Source organism: Accipiter gentilis, chromosome 30 (assembly GCF_929443795.1).
Source record: "Accipiter gentilis chromosome 30, bAccGen1.1, whole genome shotgun sequence".
NCBI lineage: Eukaryota > Metazoa > Chordata > Aves > Accipitriformes > Accipitridae > Astur > Astur gentilis.
Genome location: NC_064909.1, coordinates 21,119,986 through 21,133,687, shown reverse-complemented (window position 1 = coordinate 21,133,687; position 13,702 = coordinate 21,119,986). Strand labels below are relative to the sequence as shown.

Sequence of the window (13,702 nt, the reverse complement as noted above, 5' to 3'; positions counted from 1 at the left end):
ACACGTTCCTTCAGAGCAAAATCTGCATACACCTTCAAAATCATATCATGGCTCCTAAGGAAAGGAAAGCTGCTAGCCTTGATATTCAGAGGGTGACATTCCCCAAAAGCATAACCTCAGCAGGCAAAGTAAAAAGAAATCAAAGCCTGCCATAAGAATCACAAAGCTTTACAGGAAACCTCCTACTATCAGTGCAACAGAAACCATATGCCAAATTCTGCGAGGGTGGGGAATAAAGATGGGCAAGAAAGAAATACCCCTGTGGGTCCCAGGCAACTCTAAACACTTTGTTCTTGGGTGTGTCCACATGGAAGAGCAAGATTTTTTCCTACTCCCTAATGTCTCCTTCCATTGGAGAAGGCCATAATGGCCTTCCATTAGAGACAGGAAAAAAAAAAACCAACCACATATTTAGGGGGTATTTGCTGCGGACCTGCATACATACTTTAAGAGAGCTTATAAGGTTCACTCCCCAAAGTCAGAGGAAAGGAAGCATTCGGCTTAGGTGAATTTGCTCTAAGTTTGTCCTCCATCGGGGCAATTTAATGTCAGCGAAAGAGTGTGGTAAAACTAAGCACAAGCAACAAATCCTTGTGTTTCAGGCTGTAAATCTTAAGACAGCTTGTGAAAACCAAAGTCGGGAGATCTAAGATTGGCGATGGCTGCACAGTTGCAGCTTTAAGTGCAACATAGTGCAACACTAAAAAGCTCTTTTGAATCAGTCACACACAACTTCTTACAAGTCTGAAAATCTCTCTGCTACCCTGTTTCACTGGCCTGGTCCTTTTACTATCAGATCACTAGCAGTTGCCACTCCACACCATCTGTCATTAGCAGACCTACTCAACAGTTTGTTCAGGAGCTGCACCTCCTCCCAAACATTGCAGGCTGTCCATCCACAAGCACAAGGTAACTAGCCATAAAACATACTCCTTCCCTCAACACCCCTTTTATCTAATCCTAAACATTAAGGCTTAATCCTTTAAAATATTTGTATCATAGCTGAAATACAGGAAATCTCAAGGTAGCACAAAATCTGAAAATATAAAGGGAAGAAAATCAGCAAGCACCAAGCATGGCTGGCTCACACCCAAACTCACCTGACCTTTATATAATCTGCATGCTGCAGGAAACAGAGAAAAGCTTGAGAACTGTGGGAACCAGAGAGAACCTAAGCAACCACCACAGGTTTGTGTTCTACTGTGCTTTAGTGGTACAGTTGCAAAATGGCTCCCGGTTCAATAGGACAGAACAACACAAACTCTCCTCCATTTTTGCCCCCTCTACCTAGACCTGCACCACAGATGTGGCCAGTACCAGCTAGCAACTTTTTTGCTTTAAATGGATTTATTGCGTTTCTAAAAGGCTGACCACCTCTGTCCCAGGAGAACAAGGATGACATGCAACAAGCAGAGCACAATGCAGGTGTGATGTCCAGGACAAGCACGTTGGTGGAGCCAAGCATTCTGTCGAGATGTGTGCTTCAAAGGTAACGTTTCTAACACTCTCCATCACCGCCTCTCATCACCAGGTATCATTCAGAAGCAGCAACTGTCATTTGCAAGCCCAGGAGCATCCTACGAGTATGGAAGGTAGCACGCAGAGCTGGCACTCCAAAAAGAGTCTACAGGTACAGGGAGAAGCAGGAAGGACTAACAGTCATATCACCACAGCTCAAATTCAAAGGTCTTTTGCAGTGTGTGCATTTCCAAAGTGTCCTTGACAAGAGTAGTAACTTGTCACCGAGGTCCATTTTTTGTCTTTCAGGTGGGCATGGGGTGGGAGTGTTGGGGGGTGTCCATGCACAAGCATGTTTCAGTTACATGCCCTAAGACGAATAGATGCTCTACAGAACATACAACACGTATTTTGTGGGAAGAAAAGATTTGCTATTGCAAAATAAGGGAAGAAGAAGTTGTGCAAAAGTCTCCTTTCAGGCAGTCTGAGGTTATCTCTCGCAACACCAGAAAGCAGCAAGTTATTTCCCCTTCAGTGTCTTCATTTCCCATAGTTAGTCATGAGCCAAGACCCAGGACACTCAGAAGGTACTTCTAGAAATCCTCACATTGTGACCAACCTATCCTTTTTTTTTCTTTCTTTCTTTTTTAAAAGAAGATTCCTTTTTCTTTTCTTTTAGTAGTCATTGCTCTACCTGTTGCTGCTGCTTCTGAGAAAGTTCCTCATCTTGCTCTCTGCCCTACTGCTTAGACAGAGAAACCATATCAGTTATCAATTCACCTGCATTGTTGACAATTCAGGGATCCTTCTAGAGGGCTGTCAGCAGCAAATACTTGTTCTGGATAACAGGAATCGAATTCTGAAACCTCACATGCTTATACCATCAAATTGCTGGCAAAACAATACATAACTCCACACTTCATTTTCATAACCTCTTTCAGGGTGCTGTGCTGTCAGGTATCACAAGGAAGACGCTCCATGGAACTGTTTTCATCTGGACAGCTGAGGCTGTAACCACCCTGGAAGAGACCTACACTGAACACTTCTAACCTCAGCAGAAGTTTGTTTGGCTTGAAATCGTATCTACTGTGAAGGCAGAGACCATGGATCTTCTCTCACACAAAGCTACCCTGGATTTTTAAACCTTGATCTACTTAGTTTTGCCTTCTTCCCAAGGAGAGTTCTGACATCCTGCACATCTCAGAGCCAGCTCTCCTTGAAAAGTCATTTACTCTCAGAGTACTAGAAAAAAAAAATAGGTTGTAATTAAGCCGAGTTATTAATCTTTCGTCACTTGGGACCCGAAACCCATTCATATTCATGTCAACAGAAGTGTTTGACATTACAGTCAGGACTGGACACAAGTGCCCCATCATTTTTCAGAAGGGAATATAAGATCTTCTAGGTGCCAATAACTAACTGCTCTGCCTTCTGTTCACAGCAGCATTTAGCTGGGATGTTGACCACTTCTGCTATCTGACCACCAAACGTTTTTCTTCTCAGCATCCCACCCAAAAAGCACCATTACCCTGGCACAGGCACACGCTACCACAGTCTACAGCCGAGTTTCTTGCATATCGCACAGCTCTGCTAGCTGCCCAGAGAAGAAATAACACAGTGGTAGAAGTGGTCTTTGGAACATGCTTTTCAAGATTCCTCTTCTCAAGAGGAAGGAACCATCAGGATCTTCTAAGAGCTTCAAACTTCCCCCAAAAGACATTTAGATCTATGAAGGAAGTATCCAGGTCACTTAAAAAGAGAGGCTGGAGAACCCAGTAGCAGCCGGGCAGTCATTCCTTACCTGGACAGATAGACAGGACTCAAATTTTGGGGCCAACTGTTCTCACGCTCCTTGGACAAACTCCAAGTGGTCAGTGTGAAGCCTCTTCTGTTTCTTCAGATAATGGTCAAGGCACAGAGAGGTTCAGTGATTTCCTTCACATACGCCACATCCCTGCCTGCAAGGGTATGAATCCAAGAATTCTTTAATTGGGGTTCAACAGTGTCAGGATTAAAGGATGGCAGTAACTGGATTGCTTACTGCAGTCACCAACAATAATAAGGTTAAGAGATTTCCTTTCCCTCCTCTTGGCTAGGCTCTTGAGTAGGCAGAAGTTATAAGGCGGGGGGGTGGCTGTTAAACCTTTTCTCCTCCAGTTGCCTAAGAGGGGTGTTTAGGGTTGTTAATTTTGCCTCCTACTCATGGCTGATACTTCTCACCTCACTGGTTTAAAGGCACATTTACCTATGTATGTAGGGAGCAAGTGCACCTTGCCGCACAAATAATGAATGAAACGGGCTCCTTGAAACCATTCTCCCATCACTCTGCATCCTTTCACATTAAATACCCACACAGATGCATCACTGGAAAGATCACCCCTCAAATTTTGGTGCTAGTCATGAAACATCTTAACCTGAAAATGCATCGTTCTCTCCCACCCCCTTTCCAGCACTTTTATTAGCTCTTTCCAAGCTGTTTCTCTCCTCCTTTTCCCCTCCTGACTCTCAATACCACCCCACTGGAAAAAAGACAGCAAACCTCAAGGGTAGTTGAGAGTTACCTCTGCAATGCACCCAGGCACATCAGCCTGCAAACAGAGGGTTGGAAGAAAGCCAAGTTCTGCATCACAAGCAATCTAATAGGACCTCCCTTTAACCACTGATTTCTCTGAAACATGGTTCTTTGAGGCAGTTGCCCTTGACAAGCCAGGACAAAATTGGGCAAATAGATCAGAAGTTGAGAGTTGGACAGATGTGTATTTTCTTAGCAGCTTCCTGTGTGAGGCTACGACTCATTTGCTGTGTTAATCACAATACCCAAACATTTGGGGAGGGGGGTAAAGAAAAAAAAAAAAATTAATTGAGGACAAGCCATACCAAACAACTGCTACCTCACCATGTGCACAGGAGAGTTGCAGTGATATAACCACATCCCCCAGGCTTTGCTACAGCGAGACTTCACTGCCTTTACAGAAGGAAGCAATTTAGAGTTAAGATCTGGTTCCAGGCAGAGATGAGAGATTTAATCCGCCTCTGCCACTTTTTAACTGTTGGATGAATCACTTCACCTCTGCTTCCCCCTCACCCATGTCTACCCAAAGCATGGAGTAAAACCCCCCCAGAACAGTCAGTGTTTCATTATAGTACATCACACAGCATCTACCACAACAGGACACGAGACTCTGCCATAGCCTCCTGGCGCCTCCTGTCACACAAGCTGATTTCCAGATAATAAGCACATTGTCAAGAAGCATCTCCTGAGGAAGCATTAGGATCTGCCCAGACAGCTTGTCCCAGCATGCACAGCATGCTACTCAGGCACACAGGCACTAGCTTCTCTCATGCTCCACTGCAAGCTATGCAGATATTAATTGCCCCTACCAGGAGCAATGTCCTTTCTCAGCACAAAGAGCCCTTAAAATCTCAGCAGAAAGTCCAAAAAATCCCAAATGATTTCCACATACTGTTCCCCAAACCTCCTCCAGACTCCACCACTTCCCATGGTCCTCTGAGCCTGTTCAGGGGATTCCCAGCCAGAAGCATCTAGATTAGACAGCAAGGAAAACTCTGCTGGTGATCTGGTTCCCCGATGGTTTCTCTCCAGTTGCCCCTTTCTGAGCACCTTCAGGCTTCCTATCCCAGCTCTCCAGTCTGTGGAAGCCAGGGAAGAAACCCCAGCCATTTTCTCTAGTTTCAGCTCTGTTTTTCCAGCTCAAGGAAATACAGAAATACACCAGAGTTTAAGGGCAGTCTTGTAAGACTCTAGTTTTCCCAAAAAGGACAAATTTCTTCCTTCGTGAGTACTGGCACCGCGTTGCAGGACATTGGCTTTGGGAGCAACCCTGCCACACCTCAAGATCACTTCTGCTTTACAATACAACTCCACAGGCTCCCTAGTACATGCAAGGAAATGGCAACACTGCAGCATGGAAACAAGCAGCTGGGAACAAAGTGTGGAGAACAGGAACGTGAGTCATAGCTATGGCTTCAGGCAGGGAAAGGGTTATTTGAACTAGAAGAAGAGCAAGAAACTTCAGATCCCGGATCTGAGTCTAAGCCTCACTTCAGTGTCCAAACTGCAAGGTCATCTTTCTGCTCTATTTTCAAACAAGTTACTTGTTTAACAAAAAGCATGTGACCAAATTCATTGCTGCTGCGTAACAGCCTCCCTAGAAACGTTAGAAAGAGCTTACTAAACAATCCACAGGTCAGTGACAAGGCTACATGCTGCAGCAAACTTTTAAAAAATATTTTTTATAGGCAACAGAAAGGGTACATTGCTTGGGAAACATCACATCTTTAACTGGTCATTGCTTTACTTAGGATCACTATGTTTGAACTTCCAGCTGTTCACTTGGGGTCTGCCCAAAAGCAGCCTCAGGGCAGACAGAAAAAAAAGTGGAAATCTACAGCAGCACATTGATCTTCTCTCATTTTAGCCATGCTGAAACTGGGCATCAGCATTAGCATGGCTAACGTCACAGAAGTTGTTTCACAAACGTAACAGATTTTGAACTTTTCTGCCTACAGACGCAGCAGAATTGCTGCACCAGCTGTCCCTAAATCCAAGGCTGTTTTAACAAAAGATGCTGCGCTGCCAGTTTAGCTGAGAGCAGCAAGTCAATGGCATGGCAAGGTGCAAAAAATGCACCGCACCTCCACAGAGCCACAGCGCTAGCAGTCTGCCACGATACCTGTTGCTAAACAGCTCGCTCACTGTATCTCCAGGCTAAAATAAAACATGTTAATGAATTAACCACCACAAAGCAGTGAGTGATTACAAAAACATCACTTGCAGCCTTGTCTACAGGAGAAAAAGAACAAGCGCTTAAGACATAGTGACAAGTACCTTTCAACCAAGTTTAAAAGTGCTAACGGGATGCAGGACAAGCTACATCTTAACACTCATCACCTGGCAGAGCTTGCTGGGGTACACCTGCAAGTCTGCTGGAGATGTGCCAATGCAGCCAAGCTGGGAAAAGCAGTGAAAGGAGGTCAAGGTTAGTTCACTGATCCACACCAACTTCCTCCAGTTCTCTGCTGCAGGCAGTTGTTCAAGTGCCAATAGACACCTGTCTGGCAAACCCTGCTAGAGTGACTTAAAACACAGGGCACCCTCCATTGCCCAGGCTGTCCTGGCAGAGATCTCCATGCACGCTGACAAAAAGGGAGCATGTGCCATACAGCAGCTTCTGTAATGCATAGTCTAACAACTTTCCTACCAATGATGAACATGGAGTTAAGGTTTCATTACAGCTTGCTACTTCTGAAGTAGCAAACCCACCAAACAGCCCATCTGTTTCCTTTGCTGTTATCTTGAGCTGGCAAGCACCTTGGATCTGGCTATCCGCAAGCTCAGGAACACGGTACCATGGTAAGATACGTCCAGGAAGGCAGCACAAGGGAGGGACTGAAGTGATACAATAGCAGTGATACAGGCCTGTGGAACAGACAGTGCCAGACCAGCATGGGCATCCATTTTTGAGGCTTCTTCATAACGGTAAGAAAAAAAAAATTTACATTTAAAAAAAAAAAGTTTAATTCTAAAGAGTTGCACAGTTAAGGTTCCTCACTCAAAGAATGATTCTCACCAAAACTGGTAAATTTGTGCGTAGGCTTTTCATCCACTTGCAACACAAGCTGTTAATAACCAGGGCCTGTACAATGCAGTTCTCTGCTCAGATCCTTGTGGGTGGAGCAGGTCCCTGAAATAAGGGTGACTTGTCCATGCTTCCACAAATCTGTATTGTAACAAAGTTATCCCCAAATAAGTATGAACATTTCATCAATACACAGGTGAGGTGAACAAAGCGTAAATACAGAGTAATGGGAATGTTGTTCTTTTGCCTGACTGGAGATTAAGGAACATAATAGGCAGAGAAAAAGCTTGAAAAGTCAAGGGATTTGACAAACATCAAGGAAAAAATGAGTAAATTATTCATATATTCAGTATACCGTGAAATCCAAATGGACGTCCTGAGTCTGCTTCTGACAGAGGAGCACACAAGAAAGGAAAGAATACTTGGAGCAAGCAGCCTCAAGCATAAGGTATGATAGGACTGAAAGAAATGTCACCTTATGGGACTGTATTTCAGGAATGCACATACAGAAAATTCAGAAAGTCTAACAAAAGAAAAAAGCTGATATTCATCAACAGTGAAAAAATATAAAAGCCATTAAAAAAACAACCCAAGCACATCAAGAACATAGTCCAGCTGAAAAATACAAGCCATACAAGAGCAAGATGTGGCCATTGCAGCTTCACAAGGAATAGTCTCTAAATTCTGAGAAAAAAAGCAGACTACTTTGAAAAGGGAAAAATTAAGATTCAGAGCTAAGGATTACTCAGTTACAGGTGTGCAAGGCAAGGCAGAAGCATACAAAAAATGTGAGAACAATGCCAAAATTATCAGCAGGCATGTTCAGGGCTTTTGAGGGAAAGGAGCAGTAAGAAGAAAGTGGATGTATTGGTAAGGTGGAAAGTAAATGGGCTGCTAGAAGGCAGCTGAAGGAACACAGGGGGAAATGCAGAACAAATACAAGTGACCTCTTCTAAAAAATATATAAATAATGCAAATCTAAAAAAAACCCTGATCCAAATAATATGGATTCAGAGACACTACTTGCTGAAAAACAGCAGAAGAATCAAGGAGAGGCTTTGGATGAACATGATCTTTTCCCCTGGTAGAGAAAAGGTATTAAAGAACAGGAAAAGAGTAGCAGAACCCTTTACAAGGGAGTTACTGTTATTCTAACTCTGCTACATTGTAACAACACAACAGCTAATTGTTAGTGTGTTTCAGTTTTGGGAAAAGGAACCAAAGACATGAGTTCTGCCATCATCCCAAACCGCCTATGCTGATGAGAATTTAGTTATCATAACCACAGAAAAACACTTAAAAATACATGGCTGGGCATGGAAGCTGGACATTTTTTTTGTCCCACAAGCACTGGCTTTGGATCTCATGCTACTTAAGATATGTGCTCGCACTGAAGAATAAGAAGCATGACAAGAAGGATTTACAGTGGAAATGTGAAAATCAGCATGAGTAGGAAAATAAGGGGAACCTAGAAAAACTAGAATAGCAGCCAAAATACAACAGGAGGTTTTATTTACTAAACATAATCTTTCACTGGGTTAGACCACATGAGACAGGAGAAGCAGAAAGAGCGTGAGAGATGACAGTGGGCAGTAAATTATAAAGGAGATGGCATTGCAACAGGCCTGCAGAAAAAAAAAAAAACAACAGTGCAATTTTGGGCTGTGTGCACAGAGGCTGAATCACACTGCAGAGTAGGGAGTGGTCTCTGTAACCACAGTTGCAATGTGTTAAGGTACCTGAAATATTGCATCTCTCCTTTGGTCCACTGCAATGACTATACTGAAGTATCCAAACAAAGCCTCATTTATCTAAGAGGCTTCTAACTACAAGAGCAGTTTCACTTAAGCTGTCTGCTTCCCGGGAGGCAGAGGCAGGTTCCTGCTGCCACATCCCACACAGAGGAGTAAGACACTGTCACTTCTCATTTCCCAAAACAGTATCCACCAGCTTTGAGGGAGTTAAAATAAAACAAAACAAAACAGAAGCACAGCTTCCCCATCAGCTGGGATGCTGAAATCTTGGACTAGATAAGAACACGAGGTATTTGGAAAACAGCCTTGCCCAGATGCTCATCTGACATGCTGTAAAATGCAGTATGTTTCTCAACTCTGGCTCTTTTTTGGAAATAACTTCTTTGGAAGTTGACTGGAGACGTGTTCAATCTAGAATCATTCCACGTTGCAAACAATTACACAAAAGCATCGGCACAGATTTCGTTGAAGAATGGATCTGCTGCAGGAACCCCATAAGATAACTGGTGCTCAGCAATTTATTCTTTTGACAGGATAAAGGTCAGGGGTTCTCCACCCCAGAGGAAAGTGCACTAAATGCATACTACATGGCTGTTAGTAATCCATCACAAGTAACTGAATACGCCAGAGGAAGCGGAATGAGCACTCATAGCATACTAGCATGACAAGAACAATGCAACATTTTTTATAAACCATCAGACAACTGAGCTAACACAGCCTAGCTAATGAATGAAACAGTGGAGAGCAAGGCTAGGAGGCAGCGTGGCAGGTACTTCAAATAAAATTAAGCCTTCAGAAAGTCACTATTAATATTCTGAAAGGAGCACACACCCCCATCAATCATACTGGCAGGGGACATTTCTCCCGAGTTCCACTAATGAGCAGAAAGAAGGAATAACAGACACCAACTCAGTTATCATACACTCAGAAGGGAAACATAACACTGCCAGAGAAATCCCAAACGTGCTCCTCTGCAACAGACAAGCCACAGAGCACGACAGCTAGCGAACAACACATCAGGCATATTATGTTGCTGGCTTGTAGCCAAGCCCACAATATTAAGAATAATAAGCAATCTGATGGCTGTTTAGAACATTTTGTTTTCTATATAGTACTAAAAGGAAATCATAATTCAAACACAGCAAATATCACCAGTTTATAAGAGACTGCTTCCTCACAAGAAACTGGCCTCTCCCAAGCATTCGCCGTCTGGAGCTACTCGGGTTTGTCACAGCATCATAGTATCTTTTGAAGGAACAATCTGGAATCATTTAACATTCCCAGAGGTGCAACTCTGTAGCTTACCCAAACAGAGCAGATTTTGCTGAGGTTGGAAGTTTACCATGAAAATGCCTGATTTACCCAGGAAACCACTCAAGAACATCTCAGGCAGATAAATACATGTTATTCCAGCTGGAATAAGTGTTTCTTAAAGGAACACCCAGTTCAGAGGCTTTTCCTCACCAAATCAGCTTCAGAAAAGGAAACTGTTAGTGCTTGTAGAACAGACCCACAATACTCCTTGCAGAGAAGAAACAGACCCGTGAGTCCACAGCTGACAGAGCAGTCCACGGGGCTGCGAGACGCGGCCAATCCAGTTGAATGCAGCTGTGCCAGAGGAGAGCAGATTCCTCCATACTGTACGACAGGCACTGCTCACTGCAAGGCTTTCCGGACCTCAGGCAAAAGAAAACATGCAACCAGCTGCAAGTCTTACCTTACTCTCCATGAGGTGTCAGGTAATAGACACTGTCTGCCCACACAGGACAGCAGGGTTGCAGAGAGGAGAACATTCACCTCGTGGCACTTCAAGGATCACCACCACAGCTAGCACTTATGGGATATTTTCCGTCGTACTTGCAATAACTGCTCTCCTTCCAAGAAGACATTCATTAGGCTATAACTTTCCAAAACACACATTTGGAAGTTTTAATGATCGAAAATCCAGAGCATCTTCTGAAACATAATGTCCTGAAGGTGCACATACACAATATTGCAAAGTGAGCCCAAACCACATGCATTTCCCCAAGTCAATGCTTTTCTTATCAAAAGCAGGAGACACTGCGTTCAAGCACACTGTGTGGGTGGCACCAAGACTTGGAATGTTTTTGAGCTCGTGTATCGTACCGAGATACGAGGTACCCTGGACGAAATGCAGTGTATTTGAATCCTTGCAGCACCGTTCACAGCATAATTTGTACAGGTAGAAACTGCCTTTGCAATCTGAGCTCAACTCATTAGCCCAAATACAACTCGTTATCTCTCACCTCTAACTAGAAACGTGATGACTTATCACTGAAACAACATCCACATAACACTGAACACAACAGCTGTGTCATGGAAAAAAAGTAAGAGTGAACACAATCACACAATCTTATCTTGTTTCCTAATTAAGAACTTGCATTTACAGGCTCTCAGATATTAAAGGGAAAAAAAAAGGAAAAGCAGTCCTATTAACAGAGGTTGAAAAATAACACTACTTGGAAAGAACAAGACCTTGCAAAAAGTCCTTTCACACATTTTTTCCAGATGTACTGCCCGATCAGCATACAAAACAATGAAAACGCTGTAAGACATTACCTTGATGCAGACAGACATTTTACTGTGACAAAGATCTAGTTCATTTCTTGCAGTGTCCATACAGCGAAAGCCTGCTACAACCCTTAAGGGTACTTACTTGCATGGTATCACAATAAAGACACTTTCTCCCACCGCAGAACACCACCATGAAGACTTTTACTAAGATAACTATGAGTGGAAGTTAAGGCTGATTGATTGACTATTTTAGCAAAAGCATGCTTCATACCCTGCAGCATGAATCAACCAGGATTGCTTTCCTTCTAAGGCATAGCAATGGGAAGCCAATAATCCCTGTCCCAGTGGGTAGCCTAACTGAAGATGCAAAGAGCATTTTGCTTGGTTTCCAGGTGTTTACTTCCTTCCGCCTCTCTGCATAATAGCCCACTGCCCAGAAAATTCAGCTCTGCCTCCCCTAAGAGCCACTTGAACCAAAGGCAGCTGGGTCTAGGTTATGCTTACTCGGTTCATAGGAAGGGCATTAAGAGTTCGTAGATCAACTTGGCCCTGAAAAGAGAAAGACGCCAGCAGGAGGGATGATACCTCCATTCTGGGAGCAAGGCAACTTCCAAAACTAAATGTGGACTTAGTTCAGTGGTGCATTCCTGGTTCAGCAGGCAAGACTTCCATCATGGGCAACAGTTCATCTTGGAAATCCAAGATCCTCCTACAAGGCATCAGAAGTCTTACAGTCATACTACTGAACTGTTTGGTACAGTGGGGCTTATACTTCATGGTGCCTATTTTTACTGGCCCAGACTGCCCCTCTGAAATTCTGAAGGCCTGGACACAACCCCTCAACCATCCTGCGTTAACAGCCAAACACAGAGCAACCCCACAAAGGCTGATCTACCCCAGTCCCGCTCCTGCAGCAGACAGAGCTGCATTTTCAGAAAATGAAACACCTAAGAAGGAGCACAGAGGCAGAAAAGACTTACGATACAGAGTCTAGAAAAAGAAAGCACATTCTATAGCATTAAAACCAGTGCAAAGTTCTCCTTTCCCTAGATATGCATAGGGCTGGAAGAATTGAGACTACACACACATAAGGGACAGAGAGGCCCAAGGGAGAAGGATTATTGCCCTTGAATGGATAGTATTTTGCCACCACTACCACCCTCAAAGCACTGTAAGACCAGAGACCACCTGTGCGGGCACTGGGACAGTACAGCACAGTTTCTACCTTGAAGAACATAATGTCAAGACTAAAACATTATACAAGCAGATCAGTAGGAGAAGAACATGGGTGAGCAATAAGGAAGCACAGTGCACAGCTACACCATTAACCCAGTTGAGATTTGGGGCTTGATCTCCTTTCAGTTTCACTGAACACAAATACCTGCCTGATAGGTGCCCACCTGTGGTCTGCTCAGTCAGGAAAGCTTGGGCTAGCTGAAGACTAGAAAATACAGAAGCACCAGTCCCACACTGGTCACTGCGGCCCGATGGGACTTCTCCAGACACCTGCTGACTCCACAGGCATAGCAGCACACCATGTTAGAGCCGTGGCCTCTGAAGGAAGCATCAGCTTCTTCCCATCCTAACAAACATTGCATTTGAAGACATTCCAGAGATGAAATTTCAGATTAATTTTTATAGAAGTTTCCTCCAAGCTGGTGTGTCAGATGGCTGCTCCCCACAGCTATCAACACACAAAGATGGTTGTGCATTAGAACAGGCATCTAACACAATGCTCACAGAAACTGTTCTTGTGAAAAGGCACCAGGATTCACTGGGCCAAAGAGCAGTTCTTCAAACAACTTTCAAACTGATGGCACACGATTTCTGCTCACCCACTGGCATCCCGCCACCCATGTAACACATTTCTAAACTCAGTCTCGCTATTCCTAATCATGCTGTCTTTGGTTTGCCCAAAGCAGTTCCTCCTCTCTCTAGCTCTTGCAGCATTTCCATTTGTGAAGTCTATGCACGTTCTTCACCATCACTAAGTTCTGTGCTCTGTATCTCCAACTTCTATTCTTTCTGCAGGAAGTCAACCTGGTAATGCTGTCCTGCTCTCCAAATTCCAGCTTGGGAGTAACCTACCCACAAATAAACAATACCTCGAGTCACTTTAAAGCTATAGAATGATCACTGCTTCCTGTTCCACACAACAGCCTGAGCATGTGTCATCAAAAGGTACGCTGGCTTTTCACAAACACATGTTTGCAAACTCTTTCCCACTTGCTGCCTGCTGAGGCCAGAACCTCCTTGGGCACCGCAATCACCCAGGCTTTCTCTACAAGCTCAGGGTATTTTGGAACATTTCTACTCTGACCCATCTGGCCACTCAACCACCAAGTTTCTCCCCAC

At 43.9% G+C, this 13,702-nt stretch overlaps 1 protein-coding gene across 3 annotated transcripts in view; it reads right to left on the bottom strand.

Moving 5' to 3' along the window:
* LOC126052589 (phosphofurin acidic cluster sorting protein 1-like) overlaps positions 1-13,702 on the bottom strand; it is a 69,497-nt gene that overhangs the window by 54,623 nt on the left and 1,172 nt on the right. The window contains exon 1 of one of the 3 annotated variants that reach the window (XM_049833470.1): positions 7,050-7,153. The exons of the other annotated variants lie outside the window; for them this stretch is intronic. The gene's annotated coding sequence lies outside the window, so the exon portion shown is untranslated. Of the gene's footprint in view, positions 1-7,049; positions 7,154-13,702 lie in introns of those variants that run through there. 3 annotated transcript variants of the gene reach the window in all.